Source organism: Hypanus sabinus, chromosome X1, assembly GCF_030144855.1.
Source record: "Hypanus sabinus isolate sHypSab1 chromosome X1, sHypSab1.hap1, whole genome shotgun sequence".
Taxonomy (NCBI): domain Eukaryota; kingdom Metazoa; phylum Chordata; class Chondrichthyes; order Myliobatiformes; family Dasyatidae; genus Hypanus; species Hypanus sabinus.
In genome coordinates this window covers 23471370-23494126 of record NC_082738.1, presented here as the reverse complement: position 1 = coordinate 23494126, position 22757 = coordinate 23471370, and the positions used below count along the sequence as shown (strand labels likewise).

General features: G+C 42.9%; 1 protein-coding gene across 4 annotated transcripts in view; it reads left to right on the top strand.

Annotated features, from left to right (window-relative positions):
- The window catches only part of LOC132384692 (calcitonin gene-related peptide type 1 receptor-like), a 100484-nt gene that overhangs the window by 26949 nt on the left and 50778 nt on the right, over positions 1–22757 (top strand). The window contains exon 1 of one of the 4 annotated variants that reach the window (XM_059956061.1): positions 1498–1520. The exons of the other annotated variants lie outside the window; for them this stretch is intronic. The gene's annotated coding sequence lies outside the window, so the exon portion shown is untranslated. Of the gene's footprint in view, positions 1–1497; positions 1521–22757 lie in introns of those variants that run through there. 4 annotated transcript variants of the gene reach the window in all.

Here is a 22757-nt window from a genome sequence, read left to right as displayed (position 1 = left end):
AGATCACAGATCAGTGCCATCTTGAGTTAATTCTGATTTTGATAGAGCGATCTTAACTCTGTGGACTAGTGATGTTGATTTATGGCGTAGGATAATGAGCTGAATCTTCTCTAATATAGGCATATTTGCCTAGATATTCAAAAGTGTAATGCCGTTTCTTCATCTGAACAATTATATTTTTAGGAGTGAAATGTGTCAATGTCCATTCCTGGATCAGTTCATGTCATTCATAAAATTTGATTGGCCATTTCCATGTAAGGGAAGCACAGAATGATGTCAGTCCATGTTCAACTGTCCTTTCAGAACTTGGATCCCATTGAACAGTCATTGTTGGACACCCTCACATCAATGTGGCCTTCCCTGTATAGTTTGGTACCAGGTTGATGGTCAGCTAAATAAAGTAGTTCTTCCTTCAGACCCTCATAATGCACTGAACATAACCCATCTTCCACTATTTCTTAATCCCTGCCAAACTTTGATATCAGTCCTGATCTGACACTCTCCCAAATCCCAGTTCCTGAGCAGGTGATCTACCAGTTTCCAAACATGAGATTTCCAAAGGATTCCCTTCCACTGTTGCCATTCAAAATGCTGGGTTTCTCTACCAACTATGCCCCATCTCACTCAACTACTTCCACCAACATCAGCACCATTGTAAGTCTTGCAGCTCAGAAGCAGACCCTTTGGTTTATTGAGTCTGTGTGAGACATCAAGTGCTCATTTATTCAAATCTTCCACTAATCCCATTTTTAATTCTCTTCACAACTTCTGCTGCTCTGCCACAACCATGACTGTTGAAACCATTGTTTAATTGGCCACTCGATATCTGCCCCCCCCCCCCATCTGGTTCAGTAGAGGAATCTGGGGAGAGTTGACAGGACTGTGGGGAGAATAAAATGGAATTAGTGTAGGATCAGTGTATATGGATAGTTGGTGTGGACTTGGTGGGCCAATGGGCCTGTTTCTGTGATATGTGACTCTATAGTTCTCTAATGCTAACGTGCAATTCCTGACCATTTTTCCCTGAGAGCTTGGGCTTAACTGAAGTTTTCACTGGAGGGCTATAACTGAAGAATTGGCACCTTTCTGAGATATCCATCTCATGTAGCCATTACAGTGGACCAGTGATTGTCTGCTCCTGAAATAGACAACATCCTGATGAATTTCCTCTGCACCCTCTCCAGTACAAGCACATCCTTCTTGTAGTGTAGTGACCAGAAGGATCCTGAACTATATTTATCCTGTTAGCAACGTCCTGAACACAGATTGTCAGATTGTCAAATTGCTGTTTTTAGGTGCTTGGTATTGGCAGCTTTGGCAACTTTTTTTTCACATTACAACAATAGCAATAATTCTAAACCACCTCAGTGACTCGAAACTGCTTTTTTTGTGCTGCATCACACACAAAATGCTGGAGGAAGGAACTCAGCAGGTCAGGCAGCATCTAAGGAGAGGAATAAACAGTCAATGTTTTGGGCTGAGACCCTTTATCAGGACTGGAAAGGAGGACAAGCTGGCAGGTGAGAGGGAAAATGGGTGTGGGGGGGTAGAAATACCTGGAAATTGGGGAAATTGATGTTCTTGCCATCAGATTGGAGACTACCCTAAAGGAATATGAGGCACTACTCCTTTAACCTGAGACCATAGAGAAGGCCATGAACTGACACGCCAGAATGGGAAGTAGAATTAAAATGGATGGCCACCAGGAAGTACCACTTTTTATGGCAGACGGAGCGAAGGCATTCAGTGAGGCATGCCCCCAATTTACATTGGGTCTCACTGATGTAGAAGAGGCTGTACTGGGAGCATTGGATACAGTAAATGATGCCAACAGACTCACAGGTGAAGGTAAAGTGTCACTTCACCTGAAAGGACCATTTGGGCCCCTGAATGGTTGTGAGGGAGGAGGTATCGCCCTTGTCACACTTGCAGGGATAAGTGTCAGGAGTGAGATAATTGGGGAGGGATGAGCAGACCTTTTGTGTGTGTTGTGTTAGATTTTCGGTATCTGCAGAATCTCGTGTTTTCTATCCTGTATGACTCTGTATAGCCATTCCCTAACTTCCCCTGTTTTTCAAGATAGTGAACAGAGCTTTGTATGTCCACCTGAACACCAACCTTTTATTAATGTCTCATTTGAAGGATACTCCTTGGCTACTGCACTGGGTACACCAGGTTTGACTTCTGTACTCAAATTTATGGAGACGAACAAGCCCACCACTTACTGACTCAGTGAAGGTGCTACCCATTGAGCAATGACTGATATCCATAATATTTATGCAACCAAGGTCATCTTGTTAGGGGCTCAGTCCATTTTGAAAGGGCTGTGCTTGGGATGTCATATTAGTCAGCAGCTCCCTTGAGTTCTAGGAGCTGTTGAACCAAAGGGAAGGCATAATGTAAATGGATGCTTGATAGCAGAGCAGATGGTAGATGGAAGAGCTTGTTTCTATGCTTGTGACCCTATGAATCCCAACACCCTCCCACAACCCCACCCATGGAATCCTCTTCAGCTGTGGCGGCAGCTCATTCTGGCTGAGCAGAGTATTAGGTCACCATGGTCCATGTTGGGAGCACCAATGCACACTTTCCTCTGGTTGAGGGAGGCTGCTTAAGATTTACTAATCAAGAATGTTTGTATAATGAGATTGAAAAAGAGTGCTTCTTGGCACTTTGCACAACCTAGGCTAATGGGTATTTAACCTAACTGTAAATATAGTAAAACACTGCTGCAGATTTTATTTAAAAATAATTAAATCAATTTTTATGATATGGAATCCTCTGATGATTTGTGATAAAGCAGGAGGTAGCAGAATGGCAGGTAGTGTGCAGTCAGGAGTCAGGAAGGATGTTGCATTTCTTCAGGGAGGTGGAGGGAAGTTGAGCACATCCTTGAAACTTTTCCCCTGTCCAGCTGGTAGTCTCTTGCTATGACAGGGTTCAGAATAGGGTATCTGTTTCAGAAGTCTGGTGAGGAGCATGCAAACAATGAGGGCTGCCCAATGTACAGAGGATGGCAGAGTGGTGTACGAATCCGAATTTAAAACTGTGAGAGAGCCAGTCTGTTGAATAGAAATGGGTTCTTAAATTAGAATTGAATACAAGTTATTTTTATAAAGTCAATGGCCCTGATCAAGGGCAGAATGCTCCACTGGATTTCATTGTATAACCCTGAGCATTCCTGTTTGTGCTGAGAACAGTAAGTTTGAAGAAACATTGTGGAAAAGCGGAGACACTTTCTCAAGGGACTGAATTTGCTGTTTCCTCCCAGGTAGCATTCTGCAAAAAAACATTTTTAGTGAATTGGATGTGAATTCCACAAAGGCTTTTAATGCTGGGAACAGAATAGCTCCTATGCTTTGCATTTGGAGTTGGAGACTGCTGTATTGCTGTGTGCATGGTGGATTGTGTTAAGATTAATCCAATTTTATTTCACTTAGGGCACTCACAATAACAGAGGAAGCCATTCAATCAACACACAAGTGTCTCACCGCCACATTTTAGAGCAATTAGTAATATCTCCTCCTTCTCAATGATGTATCAGCACAGTTGCTATGGTGCCACTATTGCACAGAAATCATGCCATGACAATACCAATCACAAAAGTTTAATTGTACTACTAAAAACTATACTCAAAGAGGAATAAATTAAAAGTTTCTGTAAGCTTTAAGTTATGGCTTTGGAGATGTAAATTTTAAAGTGCATTGACAATACTTAATGAAAACATGTCACCCAGTTGTTCAGTTAAATTCTAATGGTGTTTGTTGAAGCTCATATGTTGATTAGAAGAGTGAAAGGCAGTGAATGAAGCAGCAGTAAAGGGTAGACTTACTGTCCTCAATCTAGAGAGGGATACCAGGACAAATTCTTTTTCTTTCAACTAATGTTTAACAAATTAATTCATAGTTTGCAGCAAGCATATACCCCTTTAAGTACAAAAGTCCCAACACGAAATAAGGCCTCACAGAACGAGAAAATCTGCAGATGCTGGAAATCCAAACAACGCACACAAAATGCTGGAGGAACTCAGCAGGCCAGGCAGCATCTATGGAAAAGAGCACAGTCGATGTTTCAGGCCGAGACCCTTCATCAGGACTCCAATATGGCTTGGCTGTAGTTGACATGAGAAGTTAGAGGTAGTATTAGATCAAAGGAAAATGTGTATAATGTTGCCAAAATGAGCAGTAAACCCAAGGAATGGGAACATTTTGAAATTTAGCAAGGAAGGGCTAAGAGATTGCGAAGGAAAGAGAAAGTAGATACAAGAGGCTGAGGTGGGACGGGATTTCTTTAATGCATCCAAGAGGGGTGCTTGAAACACTATGTGGAGAATCCAGCTGGAAGAGAAAAAATGCTGGACCTAATTTTGGGAAATGAGCCAGGCCAGGTGATAGACTGGACAATGGATGGATGTTTTGGAAATAGTAAGGATAAACTTGGATCTTGCGGGAAGGTACTAAATTGGGGTAGGGAAAATTACAACAGGATAAGACAGGAGTAAAGGAGCGTTGATTGGGAATGGCTGCTGTCAGGCAAATCCACATCTGATATATGGGATTTGTTTAAAGACCAGCTGTTCAAAGTCTGGGTTTGGCATGTTCTAGTAAAGTACAAGGACAAGGATGGTAAGGTAAGGGACCTTTGAATGATCCGAGAGGTCCTAAATTTAGTCAGGAAGAAGGAAGCATACATAAGATTTCGGAAGCTAAAATCAGACCGGGCTGTTGTGGAATATAAAGATAGCAGGAAAATGCTCAAGCAGACAATTAGGAAGGCCAAAAGTGACCATGAAATGTCCTTGGTGAGCAGGATCAAGGAGGATACTAAGGCGTTTTTTACTTATAATCACTGGATGACTAGTGCATAACTAAGGAGAGAGTAGTTTCACTCAAGAATAAAGAAGGGAATTTATGCTTGGGATCAGAGCAAGTAGTTCAGGTACTAAATGAGTACTTTGTGTTGATATTTACTGACGAGAAGGAATTTTAGAGGATAGTGAAGACAGTGGGGCATGCAGATATGCTGGGACATTTTAAGATTAAAGAGGAGGCAGTCTCCTGAAAAGCATTAAAGTGAGTAGGTCCCCAGGGCCTGATGGCATATATCTTGGAGTATTGAAAGAAGCAAAGGAGAAGATTGCTGGGGCTTTGACAAATATCTTTGTGTTATCACTAGCAAAAGGCAAGGTCTCAGAGAACTGGAGAGTAGCAAATGTTGTGCTTAGTTTAAGAAGGGAAGTGGGGATAATCCAGGTAGTTATAGGGCAGCGAGCCTCTCATCAGTGATGGGAAGTTGTTAGAGAGGATACAAGGGATAGGATTTTTACATATCTGTAAAGACATGGCCTATTGAGGGACAGTCAGCATGGCTTTGTGCAGGGCAGGTTATGCTTTTCAAACTTGATCGAGTTTTTTTTTGAAGAGATGTCAAAGGAGCTTGATGAGGGTAAGGCAATAGACATTATCTACATGCTCTTTAGTAAAATATTTGATTAAGTCCTTCATGGTAAGTTGAGTCAGAACATAGAGATGGATGGGATCTAAGGTGAATAGCAAGTTTGGATTCAGAACTGGCTTGCCCTTAGACAGAGCAGGGGTGGAAGGCTGAAATTCAGCCAGTGCTTTTCCACAGCAATCAGTGCTGGGACATCTGTTGTTTCTGATATATATCAATGATTTGGATGAAAATGTAGATGGGAGGATTAGCAAATTTGTGGATGACACTGAGATTGGTGAAGTTGTGGACAGTACAAAGGACTACCAAAGAATACAGTGGAATATAGAGCAGTTACAGATATGGGCAGATGGAGTTTAATTCAGGCAAGTGTGAGGTGTTGCGTTTTGGGATGTCAAATATACAAAAGTGTCACGGCACTGGAGCAGGGATCCCAATCACAGACCCAGTACTGTGCACACAGTGATATTAATTGAGTAATAAATCCCAAGGTGCAAACAAAGTTCAGGCAGAGATCAAAACATCCAAAGAAATCCAAAAACCAGAATCAGGAAACAGGCAGAGTTGATATTCAGATGGACAGAGTACAGATACAAATGCTGGAAAGGTTCAGGAAAACTCACTGGCACAATCAGCTGAAAACACCTGGACGGAAATACACTGAGCAATATACAGGGAGGCAGCTGATAGGTAGAGCACAATAAGACACAGGTGGCAGCAATACAGGTAATAATGAGAAGCAGATGAGAGACGGAGTAGAGCAGGAGTGGGGACAGGGGCATGTGGCGATACAAAACCACAGACTGACAGCTGGTGGAAACCCACAAAAAGATAGTTCAACTGGAGGTATTGGTAAAAGGAGAAAGCATACAGTCAATGGTAGGCATTGGGGTACAGGTGTATCTTGGGGTCCATGTCCATAGTTCACTGAAAGTGGCTGTTCAAGTGGATAAGGTGGTAACAAAGGCAGAGTGCATGTTTGGTTTCATTTGTAGGAGTGTTGAGTACAAGAGTAAGGAAGTTGTGCTTCAACAGTATAAACTCAGACTGCACTTGGGGAATTGTGTGCACTTCTGGTTGCCCCATTGTAGGACAGATGGGGAGAGAGGGTGCAGAAGAGGTTTACCAGGGTGTTACCCGGATTAGAGAGTATGAACCGTAAGGAAATGTTGGACAAACTTGGGTTGTTCTCCCAAGAGGCTGAGGGGAGACCTGATAGAGACTTTTAAGACTATGATGGGTATTATTAGGGTAGACAGTCAGAATCCTTTCCCCAGAGTAGAAATATCAAACAGCAGAGGACATGTTTTTCAGGTTAGAAAGCAAGTTTAAAGTACTGCAGAGTGAGGTAGGTGTCTGATTCAGGTTACTGGACAGTTTGGTGGAATTTAAGTGACTTTTAGCTAGACACGTGAAATGAAGGGAATAGAAGGATATGGATGATACACAGAGCTGAATTACCTGTTCAATGCCATGTTCCATGAATATGGGAGTGGTTTGGTGTGAAATGTAAAAGCTTTTACTGATAGGTAAAAAATGGAAAGATCTGCTAATGTTAATGTGGATACCTTACTGAGACAGGAAAAATTATATTGGGAAATAAGCAAATGGTAGAGAAACAAATATTTTGCACCCATCTTTAAGGAATAAGAAACAGTAAATCTCCTGGAAACAATCAAGAACAGTCGACCTAAAGTGAATGAGGAGCTGAAAGTAATATAACATTAGCATTAAAAAATCTATTGGAGGAGTTAATGGGACTGAAAAGTGATAAATCCCCAGAACTTTATGACTTGTTCTGTGAAGTTTTAAAGGAGGTGACAATGGAGATAAGGAATGCACAGGTTGCCATCTTCTAAAATTCTTTAGAGGCAACAGCAAGATTCAAGAAAGGAGGGAAATGGTACACAAGTTATTACAGATCTGTTAGCCTGACCTCAGTTCTGGGGAAAGCAATGGAATCTATTATTAAGGAAGTGATAACAGAAATAATAATGGGGCTGGGCAAAGTCAGCATGGATTATGAAAGGGAAATCACATTTGGCAGATCTGTGTGACTTTAAGGCTATAACTAGCAGAACAGCTAAAGGCGAATGAGTGAATGTAATGTATTTGAAATTTTAAAAGGCCTTTGATAAGAAGCCACACAAAAGCTTATTAAACAAAGTTAGAGTCCATATTATTGGGAATAATGTTCTTGCATGAATTAAGGATTGCTGAATGCATTGAAACGGGCTGTTTTCAGTGTCCAGTGGGGTGTCATGGGACTTGTTCCCTAATCCAAGTCTGTCATTTGAATAAGGAGACAAAGTGAAGTATATCCATGTTTGTTGATGATAGAAAGCCAGGTGCCAATGAGGGTTTGTAGGAGGATGGAAAGTAGTTTTGAGGGATATAATTGGGTTGGAAATAAGCGAGGTCTTGGCAAATTTAATATAATGTGTAAAAATATAAAGTGATCCAATAACTTTGGCTGAAGAAATAAAAAAGCAATGTATTTTTTGAATGGTGGTGTTGTTCAGAGGGACCTGGGAGTCCTTGCACACTAATCACTGGAAGGTACATGTACAAACAGGCTGGATGAACTCAGCAGGTCGGGCAGCATCCGTTGAAACGAGCAGTCAACGTTTCGGGCCGGGACCCTTCATCTGGGCTCATCCAGTTTGTACGCGTTGCTTTGACCCCAGCATCTGCAGTGTACTTTGTGAATCACTGAAAGTTAATGTGCAGGTTGAGGAGAATTTGCGTTCAAGCACATCTTACTGCAATGAATTATTTGGGACAAAGATGAGGAGAAATTTCTGGAAATCTTTGGAATTCTCTACTCAACAGGTCTGTGGAGACTTGGTCACTAAGTATATTCAAGACGGAAACTGATAGATTTTTGGAGATTGAAGTAATCAGAGGAGTTTGTGCAGGAAAGTGGCACTGAAGTAAAAGACCAGTCATGGTCCTGTTGAATGGCAGAGCAGAGATGAGGGGCTGAATGGCCTGCTCCTGCTCTATTTCTTCAGTGGCAGAGTTTAGATAACTAATAGGTATGGTGTGCTTGTATTGCAAATTTGTACTTTTTTAAAGCTAAAGGTTAAAGTTATTATCAAAGTACATGTACGTCACCATATACCAGTGGTCCCCAACCTCTGCATGCAGAGGTGCAGTGGTAGCCCAAACGCACCCAGCACATCTTTAAGAAAAAAGTCGAAATAAACAAGCTAATTAATTAGGTGCCGCTCGGCACGTAAAAGTCGGCCCAGATCAGAGGCGATTGATGTCGCTACTATGCAAAAATCTATCCAACCTTGTCTTAAATATATTTACTGAAGTAGCCCCTACTGCTTAATTTGGCAGAGAATTCCACAGATTTGCCACCCTCTTGGAAAAGCAGTTCCTCCGCATCTCCATCTTAAATCAACTCCCCTGAATCTTGAGTCTATGGTCCCTTGTTCTAATCTCACCTACTAATGGAGACAACTTTCCTGCCTCAATCTTATCTATCCCTTTCATAATTTTATGTTTCTATAAGATCTCCTCTCATTCTTCTGAATTCCAGCAAGTACAGTCCAGGTGACTCAATCTCTCCTCGTAGTCTAACCCCCTCATCTTTGGAATCACCAAGTGAACCTCCTCTGCACTGCCTCCAAAGCCAGTATATCCTTCCTCAAACAACACACATAAAATGCTGGTGGAACACAGCAGGCCAGGCAGCATCTATAGGGAGAAGCACTGTCGATGTTTCGGGCTGAGACTCTTCGTCAGGATTAACTGAAAGGAGAGATACTAAGAGATTTGAAAGTAGTGGGGGGAGGGGGAAATGCGAAGTGATAGGAGAAGACCGGAGGGGGTGGGATGAAGCTAAGAGCTGGAAATGTGATTGGCTAAAGTGATACAGAGCTGGAGAAGGGAAAGGATCATGGGACGGGAGGCCTTGGGAGAAATAAAGGGGGAGGGGGGAGCACCAGAGGGAGATGGAGAACAGGCAGAGTGATGGGCAGACAGAGAGAAAAAAAACAAACAACTAAATATATCAGGGATGAGGTAAGAAGGGGAGGAGGGGCATTAATGGAAGTTAGAGAAATCAATGTTCATGTCATCAGCTGGTATATAAGGTATTGTTCCTCCAACCTGAGTGTGGATTCATCTTGACAGTAGAGGAGGCCATGGATAGACATATCAGAATGGGAACGGGACGTGGAATTAAAATGTGTGGCCACTGGGAGATCCTGCTTTCTCTGGCGGACCGAGCGTAGGTGTTCCACGAAACGGTCTCCCAGTCTGCATCGGGTCTCACCAATATATAAAAGGCCACACCGGGAGCACCGGACACAGTGAAGTCTCACCTGGAAGGACTGTCTGGGGCCCTGAATGGCAGTGAGGGAGGAAGTGTAAGGGCAGGTGTAGCACTTGTTCCGTTTACAAGGATAAGTGCCAGGAGAGAGATCAGTGGGAAGGGATGGGGGGGGACGAGTGGACAAGAGAGTCGTGTAGGGAGTGATCCCTGCGGAAAGCAGAAAGGGGGGGGGGAGGGAAAGATGTGCTCGGTAGTGGGGTCCCGTTGGAGGTGGCGGAAGCTACGGAGAATTATACGTTGGACCTGGAGGCTGGTGGGGTGGTAGGTGAGGATAAGGGGAACCCTATCCCGAGTGGGGTGTTGGGCGGATGGGGTGAGGGCAGATGTGCGGGAAATGGGAGAGATGCGTTTGAGAGCAGAGTTGATGATGGAAGAAGGGAAGCCCCTTTGTTTAAAAAAGGAAGACATCTCCTTTGTCCTGGAATGAAAAGCCTCATCCTGAGAGCAGATACGGCAGAGATGGAGGAATTGTGAGAAGGGGAGAGTGAAGCGGAGATGGAGGAATTGTGAGAAGGGGATAGTGCGGCGGAGACGGTCCCTCACCACCATTCAGGGCCCCAGAAAGTCCTTCCAGGTGAGGTGAGACTTCACCTGTGAGTCGGCTGGTGTGGTGTACTGCGTCTGGTGCTCCCGGTGTGGCCTTTTATATATTGGTGAGACCCGACGCAGACTGGGAGACCGTTTCGCTGAACACCTACACTCGGTCCGCCAGAGAAAGCAGGATCTCCCAGTGGCCACACATTTTAATTCCACGTCCCATTCCCATTCCGATATGTCTATCCATGGCCTCCTTTACTGTCAAGATGGATCCATACTCAGGTTGGAGGAACAACACCTTATATACCGGCTGGGTAGCCTCCAACCTGATGGCATGAACATTGACTTCTGTAACTTCCAGTAATGCCTCTCCTCCCCTTCTTACCCCATCCCTGACATATTTAGTTGTTTGTTTTTTTTTCTCTCTCTCTGCCCATCACCCTGCCTGTTCGCCATCTCCCTCTGGTGCTCTCCCCCTCCCCCTTTCTATCTCCTGGGGCCTCCCATCCCATGATCCTTTCCCTTCTCCAGCTCTGTATCACTTTCACCAATCACCTTTCCAGCTCTTAGCTTCATCCCACCCCCTCCGGTCTTCTCCTATCATTTCGCATTTCCCCCTCCCCCCACTACTTTCAAATCTCTTACTATCTCTCCTTTCAGTTAGTCCTGACGAAGGGTCTTGGCCTGAAACATCGACATTGCTTCTCCTTATAGATGCTGCCTGGCCTGCTGTGTTCCACCAGCATTTTGTGTGTGTTGTTTGAATTTCCAGCATCTGCAGATTTCCTCGTGTATGTGCTTCCTCAATTAAGGAGAGCAGAACTGCACACAGTACTGCAGGTTCTGCCTCAACAGTACCCCGCACAGTTGCAGTATAACCTCCCTGCTCTTAAATTCAATCCTTCTAGCGGTGAAGGCCAACATTCCATTTGCCGCCTTGATAGCCTGCTGCACCTGCAAACCAACCTTTTGTGATTCATGCACAAGCGCTCCCAAGTCCCTCTGCACAACAGCATGCTGCAATTTTTTTTACCATTTAAATAATAATCTGCTCTTGCAATTTTTCTTTCAAAGTGGCTGACCTCACATTTACCAACATTGTACTCCATCTGCCAGACCTTTGTATATTCACTTAACCTATCTATATCTCTTTAGAGACTCTCTGTATCTTCTGCACAATTTGCTTTTCCACTCAATTTAATGTCATCAGCAAACTTAGATACACTACATTCAGTTCCCTCTTCCAGATTGTTAATGTATATTGTGAACAGTTGCAGGCCCAGCACCAACCCCTGTAGCACACCATTCACCACTGATTGCCAACCAGAGTAACGCTCCTGTATCCCAACCCTCTGCTTTCTATTAGTTCACCAATCCTCTTTCCATGCTAATACATCATCCCCAACTCTATGCACCTTTGTCTTATAGATAAGTCTCTTATGTGGCACCTTATTGAACACCTTCTGGAAATCCAAGTAACTAATGTCTCTCTGTTCCCCTCTATCCTTTGTGCTCATTATATCCTCAAAGATCTCCAGTAAGTTTGTTAAACAGGACCTGCCTTTGCTGAATCCATGCTGCATCTGCCTGATGGATCCATTTTTTTCCAGATGCCTCACTATTTCTTCTTTAACGATAGTTTCAAGCATTTTCCCAACTATTGATGTTAAACTAACTGGCCTATAGTTACCTCCCTTTTGCCTACTTCCTTTTTTGAACAGTGGCATGACATTTGCCGTCTTCCAGTCCACTGGGACCTTCCTAAAGTCCAAAGAATTTTGGTAAATTATCACCAAAACCTCTACAATAACTTCTGCCATTTCTTTCAGTACCCTGGGATGCATTCCATCAGGACCAGGGGACTTATCTACCTTCAGACCCACAAGTTTGTCCAGCACAACCTCTTAATTTTCTTGTGGGCATACTCAGTAAATGCAAGAACCGTAATAGAATCAACAAAAGACTGCACCAACAGGGTGGACAAACAGCCACTGTACAAAAGATGACAAACTGTGCAAATACAAAAGAGAAAAATAAATAATAAATAAGCCATAAACATCGAGAACATGAGATGAAGAATTCTTGAAAGTGAGTCCATACGTTGTGGAAACATTTCAGTGATAGGGCAAGTGAAGCTCGTGAAATTATCCCCACTGGTTCGGGGGCCTGATGGTTGAGGGGTAAAAAAAGCACCCAGTCTTCACTACTCAGTATAAGACTGCAGCACAGTCAGGAGAGCTACGATCTCTCAGCTCCAGAGACCTGAGTTCAATCTTGGACTCCAATGCTGTCTGCAGTTTGCATATTCTCCTGGTGACCATGTGGGTTTCCCCTGGGTTGCTCCAATTTCCTCCCACATCACAAAGGCATGCAGGTGGGTAGGTTAATTGGCTGCTGTAAATTGTCCCTGGTATTTGGTGAGTGGTAGAATCTGGGGACAGTTTGTTGAGGAAGTGGTGATAATAAAATAAAAGATTAGAGTAAGTGGGCCGCTTCAAATTGCCCCACGTATGTAGGTGGGAGGTAGAATTGGGGGTGGGGGCAGTTGATGGGCATGAGATAAAGAATATGTTTCAAGGAGGTAAGAGGGGGAATAGAATTGCTCCAAGAGCTGGTGTGGAATGGCCTCTTCCTATATCATGATGAAGTCTGAGAGAACGTGGTAAGTCCAGTGCTCCTCTTTACTCTTGCTAACTGATCAGAAAATAGAACTGGTCTGGAATATATACCATGGACCCTAATTGAAATACTTTGATAAGACTTATGGTGGCTGATTTTGAGAACCCAAGCAAAAAGCAGTCATTGAAACAGTAATCAGTACTGTGGCAGGATTTACAACAGGCAACTTTATCAGTTTCTACTTAAAATGTAGGGACAAAGTTACCCCCTCCTGCTGCTGAATAACTTCTGTGCTGATTTAGGCTGCTCGGTACATTGTCCCAGCACAAAGCTGCCTCTGCAGTCTGCTGGTGATGAAAAATTCTCTTGGATGGATGTCATTTCTTGGGAGGAAATGATTTCCAGCTGGTGCCAGACAGCAGCAAAGTTACTTAAAACTACTGTGAGAGAATCTTGACAGATTTCAAACTGAGAATCCTGTTTTGTGATGAGAAATGCAGCTAATTTTTATAAAACTTCATTTAAAATAAGGGCTCTTAGACCCAGGAAACTAAAATACGATGTTTCCTGAAGAATTGATGAAAGAATACTGAAATACTGGAGAGGTAAATGTTTAACTTATCTACTTAGTTTGCTAAAGTCTTGTAGAGTGTTATTCTGATCACAGAGGGAGCTTGTAAGGTGGTATATAATACGTTATATAGTGCATGATGCCAGCAGTAAGAGTTGCTCATCCTTCAGTAGTTATCTCCTACACTAGTCACAGAGTAGTACCCCTTTGTTCTGAGGGCAGGGTGGGGATGGGAAGCTTCAGGACAAAAAAAAATATCAATGATGTTTATCACCATTTAAGGATAAAGAGCATCCATGCATCATGGTTATACTTAATGCTTTGATGTGCATATGATAAATAAATCTGAATCTGAAACTGAGTCTGTGCTTTAATTATCTTCAGAGTCTACAACTGGAAAGATCTTGTGGCCGTTCTCCATGTCTATCTCCATAAACTTCCACAAGCCTCGAACTCCTCTGTATATTCCCTGTTCTTGAATTCCCTCATGGAACCCCTCAAACTTGCTACCTTTTCTCTTTTCATCTCATTGCATATCATTAGTTTAGATTTTTAAAAATAATGATGCCTCTATTCAAGGTGCTATTGAAATACTGGTTTGTTGTTATTATGTCTTAATGTATACAAATCCAATTTTCCTCTTTGTGACCACCTTTTGCTCACTCTTGTCTGATGACTTCAAAATTCAATTGCTTTAAACTTTAATATTGGACTTGTTTACCCCAAAGTGTGGTCACAGCCACTGGTGAATGATGAAATTCATCAGAGATTAGTTTCAGGTAGATCACTGGGTGGGGAAGATTTGGGCAGATGACTCAAGGGTGATTCAACAGATTGCAGATGCTGGAATCTGAAGCAAAAGAAAACGAATCGCTGTAAGAACACAGCGGGTCTGACTTGTGGGGGGTGGGGACATGGTGTGCATGTTGAAGACATCAACATTAAAATTAAACTGAAGGGTGTAATTACATTGTGACATGTTCATGTAGGATTTTTATTATATGTCTTGACTAAGGAATTTTTAGCAGAAACATATAAATGATGATTGATGTCTTTGATATAGGGTCTTTGAAATCTGCTTCCCCTGAACCAGGTTATGAGCTGACTGCCCCTGTCAAACACTATATCTGAAGACTACATTTGAATGTGATTTTTTTTATTAAGTGCAATTTATTCTTATACTGGAAGTATTTGTTCTTGCAGTGAAAAAGAAAGCAAAGGACAGGAGTTTCCCTTCTTAGTGTTTTTAATTGCCTGTATCTGCCAGAGCCAAAGATAATACATTCGCAATTCGTCATTATAATTCATTAAAGAGTCTCTTAACAAATAACATTAAATGCATGAGTCATGTTGGGTTTGTTTAAAGCAGGGATGCCCAGACTTTGGCCATGGGGCTGGCTTTGGATTGCTGTAGGGGATCATGGCTGATTTATTTTCCCTCTCAACCCCTTCTCAATGTAACATCTGAGACCCTGACTAATCAAGAGCTTATCAACTTCTGCATTAAATATATTGAATCACTTGGCTTCCATAGTTGCTTGTGGCAGTGAATTCCAGATTCACCACCCTCTGGCTAAAGAAATCCCTCCTCCTTTCTGTTCTAAAGTCCTTCTATACTGGGACTGTGCCCTCTGGTCTTAAACTCTCCCACTAATATAAACATCCTCTCCATGTTCACTCTATCTCGACCTTTCAATGAGAATCTCCTCCCCCCCCCCCCCCACTTCTAAACGCCATTGAAATTCCCACCATCAAACTCTTACAAGTTAACCCTTTCATTCCTGGGGTCATTCTCATAAACCTCTTCTGGCCCCTTTTCAATGCCAGCACATTTTTCCTAGGGATGTAAAACTGCCCAAATGTGGTCTGACCAATGCCTTATAAAGTCCCAGCATTACATCCTTGCTTTTATGTTCTCTTCCTCTTAAAATGAAGGGTAACATTGCATTTGACTTTCTTACTACTGACTTAACCTGCAAGTTAACTTCTGGAAATTTTGCATTAGGACTACTAAGTCTCTTTACACCTCTGATTTCTGAATTTGCTCCCATTTAGAAAATAGTCTATGGTTTTATTCCTCCTACCAAAGTGCCTGGCTATACACTTCCCTGCACTGTATTCCATCTCCCATTTCTTTGCCCATTCTCCTAATCTGTCCAAATCCTTTTGCAGACTCCCTGCTTCCTCAACACTACCTGACCCTCCACCTGTCATTATATCATCCTCAAACCTGGCCACAAAACCACAATTTTGTCATCCAAATCATTGGCATATAATGTGAAATATAGCTGATCCAACATTGACCCCTGTTGAACACCACTAGTCACCAGCAGCCAACCAAAAAGGCTCCCTTTATTCCCACTCTTGGCCTCCTACCAGTCAGCAATTCTTCTATACATTCTAGTACCTTTCCTGTAATACTATGGGCTCTTGTTGAGCAGCCTCATGTGCGGTATCTTGACAAAGGCCTTCTGAAAATTCAAGTAAACAATATCCGCTGACTCTCCTTTGTCTATCCAGCCTGTTATTTCCTAAAAGAATTCCAACAGACTTGTCAGGCAAGTTTTCCCTCTGAGGAAACCATGCTGACTGCGGCCTGTTTTATTGTGCGCTTCCAAGTATTCTGAAACCTCATTCTAAATAATGGACTCCAACGTCTTCCCAACCACTGAGGTTAGGCTAACTCAGAATCAGAATCATTTGTTCTTTCATGGCAACTGTACAGTGCAATACATAAAAAACAAACTATAAATTACAATATGAAATATGTATAAAAATTAAATGAAATAAGTAGTACAAAAGAGAGCAAAAATATTGAGGTAGTGTTCATTGGTTCGTGTACAGTTCAGAAATCTGATGGTGGAGGGAAAGAAGCTGTTCCTAAAATATTGTCTGTCTTCAGGTTCTTTGATGGTAGTAATGAGAAGAGGGCATGTCCTTGGTGATGGGGGTCCTTAATGATGGATGCTGCATCTATGAGGCATCGCCTTTTGAAAATGTGTTTGATGCTGGGGGACACGAATGCCCATGATGGAGCTGGCTAAGCTTTCAGATCTTTGTAGCTTTTTCCAGTCCTGTGCAGTGGTCCCTCCACACCAGATGGTAATGCAACCAGTTAGAATGCTCTCGATGGTACACCTGTAGAAATTTGCTAGTCTTTGGTGACACATCAAGTCTGCTGAAACTCCTAATGAAAAATAGCCACCGTCGTGCCGCCTTTGTAGTTGCATCAGTACATTGGGCCCAGGATAGATTGTCAGAGATGTTGATACCCAGGAACTTGAAACAGCTCACCCTTTCCACTGTTGATCCCTTGATGAGGATTGGTGTGTGTTCCCTCGACTTCCCCTTCCTGAAGTTCACTGGTCTTACTGATTTTGACTGCAAGATTGTTGTTGTGATACCACAAAACAGGCCAATTTATCTCATTCCTGTACACCTCCTCATCACCATCTGAGATTCTGCCAACAACAGTTGTATCATCAGCAGATTTATAGATAGTATTTGAGTTATACCTAGCCACAACTCAAGGAAGGAAAACTTCCGGTCAAGATTGCGCCTGTGTACAACGCTCCTTCGGTCAACATCTTCTGGATAGATCATGGAACCATATACTTCACTTCATTTATGTCTTTTACATTTTAATGTTTTTTCATTTTGGATGTGATTCTGGAAACATTGAAGCCTGCAATTTGCAGTTTGGAGATCATTTGGGTGTTCCAGCGCTTTGTGGTCTCTGAGGGTATTCTGGGAGGTAGAAGCAGCGTGCAGGAGCGCCTCGCGGTGAGAAGACTATGAGCCGATGTTTGACACCATTTTGCTGATTAAAGCTTCAATTGTTCACCGATTAAAGTGGCAAGAAAGTCTGAAACGCTGACTGCCTTCCTTTTTATCACTGGGAGATCCTCTGTTGGCGGAGAGGGGAGATTGCCTTTTTATGGCTGCTGAGATCACTCTGCTATGGAGAGGGGAGACTGATTTTTTTTTTATCGCTGGTGAGATCTCTTTGCTACAGAGAGGGGAGACTGCTTTTTTATTGTTTGTGAGATCACTTTGCTATGGAGAGGGAGAATGTTGCCCAGGTTTTCTTCATTTTGGATGTGGACTTGGACTGTGGACTTTTCTCATTCTTATGAGTTTTTGTTTATTCTGTGTTGTTTTGCCTGATCATTCTTGTTTTTTGTGTGCAGGGGCGGGGAATTTGGATGTCAATGTATCTGTTCCATTTTTGTTCATTTTTTTGTGCAGGGTGGAGGGATTTGGGGATTGATGATCATGCTGCTGTTCTTTTTTTTCTTGGTTTTGTCGCTATCTGGAGAAGAAAAGATTCTGTACTGTATACATTGATAATAAATGAACCTTTGAACTTTTGAACCACATAGTCATGGGTGTAGAGAGAGTAGAGCAGTGGGTTAAGCATACATCCTTGAGGTGTGTTGGTGTTGATTGTCAGTGAGGAAGAGATGTTATTTCTGATCCACACTGACTGTGGTCTCCCAATAAGGAAATCAAGGATCCATTTGCAGAGGCCCAGGTTTTGGAGCTTTTTGGTTAGTTATGAGGGGATGATAGTGTTGAACACTGAGATGTAATCAATAAACAGCAAGCTGACATTGTTATTGCTGTTGTCCAGATGGTCCAAGACCCAGTGGAGAGCCAATGAGATTGCATATGCTGTAAACCTCTTGTGGAGGTAGAAAAATTGCAGCAGGCCCAGGTCCTTGCTTAGACAGGAATTAATTCTGGCCATGACTAACCTCTCAAAACACTTCATTACAGTAGATTTTAGTGCAACTGTGTGATAGTCATTGAGGCATCTCACCCTGCTCTGTTTGGGCACTGGAAGCAAGTGAGAACCTCTTATTGCAGCAATGAGAGATTGAAGCTGTCCTTGAACACTCCCACCAGGTTTTCAGTGCCCAACCAAGTACATCATAAGCAGCTGACACCTTGTGAGGGTTCACCCTCCTGAAAGATGTTCTGATGTCAGCCTCTGAGACAATGATCACTAGGTTGCCAGATCCTGCAGGGATTCACACAGGTAGTTTTATTCTCCATTTTGAAGTGTGCATAAAAGGCATTGAGTTCATCTGGGAGTGAAGCATCATAGCTATTCACAATGTTAGGTTTTGCCTTGCAGGAAGTAATGGTCTGCAAATGCTGCCTGAGCTGACGTGCATCTGATTTTGTCTCTAACTTCAATTGGAATTGTTTTCTCACTCTTAAGGTAGTGTTTTGTATAGACTTGTAAACTCCAGCCATTGCTGTTCTGCCATCATCCTTGCTAGTGTCCCCTGCCAATTAACTTTGCCCAGCTCCTCTCTCATGCGTCTGTAGGTTGGAGGCTGGAAATTTAGAGCAAATGGTGGTGAAAGAGGGATCTTTACAGAGAAGACCGTGTGGGAAGCAAGGAGAGAAATTTTAGAGACCATCCCAAGCAGAATGAAGAAAGAACTTTGGGGAAGAGATCTTTGGAGTGGAGTGCAAGGAGAGGTGAAGCATTTCTACAGGAGATTCTGTGGGAAAGGAGTGGTGAGTGGAGTTGTCCAGGGTATTGTGCTGTTAGAAGGACAATTGTATGGAGGATCACACAGGGAGGAATGTGTGGGGGTGAGAGTGGTTCAACGTGGGAGGAATATTATAGAGAGGTTTGCATGGGGAGGAGGAGGTGTAGAGGGAAACACAGAGGAGGAAGAAGAGGATAGGTGGGGCAGGTGATAGAGAGAGATTGAATACGATTTGAGACGAGGGACAGAGAGAAGTTCACAGAGGGGGCAATGTAATCAGAGATGATATTCAGATAAGTCATTGGATGGGGAAGATCTGGGCAGATGAAAACATCAACATTAAGATTAAGTAGACTGGGCTTTTCTTTGAGTTGCAAAGAATGGGAGATTATCTCTGTGCAATATACATCATTTTTGTGAGTCCTGACAGGATAGATGGAGAGATGGTGTGGTGTGGGCAGGCCTTGACAGTCTCAAAATAGGGATTCTGTCGTTCATGATGGAGATGAGAAAACATTCTTTTTGCCCAGTGGGTGGTGAATCTTTTCACAAGAGAGTTCTCTTCACAAGAGAATGTTAGATGTTCAGTCACTAAGTGTATTCAAGAAATTTCTGCCAGTGACATCAAAACAGTGTTATGGGCTTTTTGCTAATATTCTGTGCACTGATCATGTGCTCTACATTCTCTTCCTACTTGTGAATAGTCTCCAAACTTAAGGATCTGGACACCCCAACCATGAAGCAATGAATGCAGTATTGGTTTGGGGCATGGGAGTGTTGTGCTATGGCAATTATTCATCTTTTCATAGATAGCTATGAAACAAAGAAAAACATTCAAAATAAATTTTACATGTTTGTCACCATAAACAGCCCTGAGATTATTTTTTTGTCAACAATTCTATAGAATAGTAACTAACAGGATCAATGATAGACCACCCAACTAGAGCATTCAACCAGAGTGCAGAAGACAACAAACTCTGCAAATGCAAATTTAAATAAATAGCAATAAATAATGAGAACATGAGATGAAGAGTCCTTGAAAGTGAGTCCATTGGTTGTGGGAACATTTCAATGATGGGGCAAGTGATATTCAGTGAAGTTATCCCATTTTGTTCAAGAGCCTGATAGCTGAGGGGTAGTAACTGTTCTTGAACTTGGTGGTGTGAGTCCTGAGGCTCTGTACCTGATATCTTCTTCCTGATGGCAGCAATGAAAAGAAAACATGACCTGGGTGGTGGGAATCCCTGTTGATCGATGCTGGCTTCCTATGACAGCCTTTCATGTAGCTGTGCTCAATGGTGGGGAGGGCTTTACCCGTGATCTACTGGGCCAAATCCACTACTTTCTGAAGGATTTTCCATTCAAGGGCATTGGTGTTTCCATATCAGGCTGTGATGTAGTCAGTCAGTATGGTTGTTCATGTAACTAGTTCAAAGAAGAACATCAAACCTTCAATGTGCAAAAAAAAAACAAACTGCACTAACAGCCAAAAAAAAGTGAAAAACACAGAATATAAAACACCAAGCCACGAATCATCCAATCAGTCCAGGCATATTCAGTTCAGTTCAAGTTCCGTTCAATCTAGCTCTGTGTCATTCGTTAACTTCAGCCGCAGAGTCAGTATGGCTGCAGTGAGCAAGAGGCTGGTAGACAGTGCTGAACACCTGCTTGCCTTCTGCTCTCACACTGATGATTTAAATCTTCCTGGATACTTTAATTGGGTAGAAGTGGAGTTGATCATGAGCTCACACACCGTGTCCAGGCTTCTTGGCCTCCAGGCTGTACACTTCACTCAAAACGTTGCATCAGATTGCCCAATCAGCCCAAAAAAACACCAACAAAATTGAGATCACAGGCTCCAACAGTAGCAGAAGCGCATTTAAAGAAAAATAAATGAAAGAAGTTGATTTGTGGACTGTCTGAAGGGATGTTACCCTTGGTCACATTGTTCGCTGGCATCATCTTCCCATTCTTCTGGTGCATTTTCTTTTAAAGAGCACAGAGAAACAGTTTGAAAGATTCTGTTTGTTACCATGAGGCTTAGAGAATTCCTTCCTGGATTTTCCATTGTCCTTCCACTTCTGCACAGAGGCCCTCAATATAATTTGGGTCGCACACTGAGAACTTCAAGACCAATGGACGGAGAAGGAGTGTCTAGATTTCCTGGCAGGAGAACTAGCGTAATGATGCCGCTACGGAAAGGGAAGGCCTTCCTTCCTCATTCTATGGATGATGCAATGACCTGGTGGGAAGAATTCTTAGTTCCTTGTGATCCAAAGGTCCTTTTTTTATTCATTCACAGAAGGAATGTTCTGAGCAATTACAACAATGATAGAATTCACAACACAATGCCATTTAGCCCATTGTACCTGTGCTGTTTGAAAAAGAACCCAGCCCAGTCCCAACTCCAGCACTGGGTTTGTTGTCCTGCAGTTCACGAATTTTCAAATATATATGCAAACGTTGTCTAAGTGTGAAGTTTTTTTTTAACCTGTCCTACCCTTAGAAGCAATGAGTTCCAGACCCCCCATTGACTATACTGTTCCATCACAGACTCCTGGGTCAAGCACACAGTGAAACTCCCTCTAAACCATCCCATCACACACTCCTGGGGATAGGCACACAGTGAACCTCCCTTTACACTGTCTAATCACACACTCCCAGGGTCAGATACAAAGTGAAGCTGCTTTTACGATGTCCCATAATACACTTCTGGGGTCAGGCACAGAGTGAAACTTCCTCTACACCATCCCATCACACACTCACAATGTCAGACACAGAATGAAGCTCCCTTTACACTGTCCCAACACACACTCCCGGGGTCAGACATAGGGTGCAACTCCCTCTACACTGTCTTTTCACACACTCTCAAGTTCCCCTGCACTGTTCCATTACACACTCTTGGGGTCAGATATAGAATGGTTCTCTCCACACAGTCCCATCACCTACTCCCAGGATCAGACAAGAGTGAAGCTCCTTCTGCATTATCCCATCACACAGTCCCAGATGGACTGATCTGTTCAGCTGGTTACTGAATGGAGCTCTTCCTGTAGTCAGTGGAGGCAGGGATGGGAGGGGTGGCACTCCTGTGGAAGTCAGTGCTATGCACTCTTATAGAACACAGCTTGGAGCTCTCCGATACAGTGCTATGCAGACATATCCAGAAATGGGAGGGTTTGGGGAGAACACCCTAATGAGACCTTAGAATTTGTGGAGTGGGTTTCTGATCTTATTTGTATCAATGGGGGAGGAAAGGAGAAGCCTAAAGACTGAGGGGTGGGGTTGCTCCTGTGGTATTTCCTTCTAGCACAAGGAAGTTCGCTCCCCACTCTGATTTCTAGCCCAGAATTGTTTGGGTGGAGATGGTTTTGGTTTGATTCTCTATACCAGATGAGGGTTCAGTTTAATATTGGATCCAAAAGTTAGCTCCTCTGACAGCGCAGCATCCCCTCAGTCCTACACTGGAATGTCCACGTACATTGTGTTCTGAAGACTCTGAGTCTGTGGAGACTGACTCAGTGTGTTACCTGCTGAACCATGGCAGGGAGAGGTTTTTGAAGCAATAAGAGCACTATGAGTTTTGATGCACAAAGGATTGTTACTCCTTCAAGCACTGGGTCATTAATGTGTGGAAAAAGGAGCAACCCTAGTAAGAGCTTTTGAAAAAGGCAACTTGAGGATTAAACCACTTTTGCTTTCACTCCCATGACAGTTCCTCTTT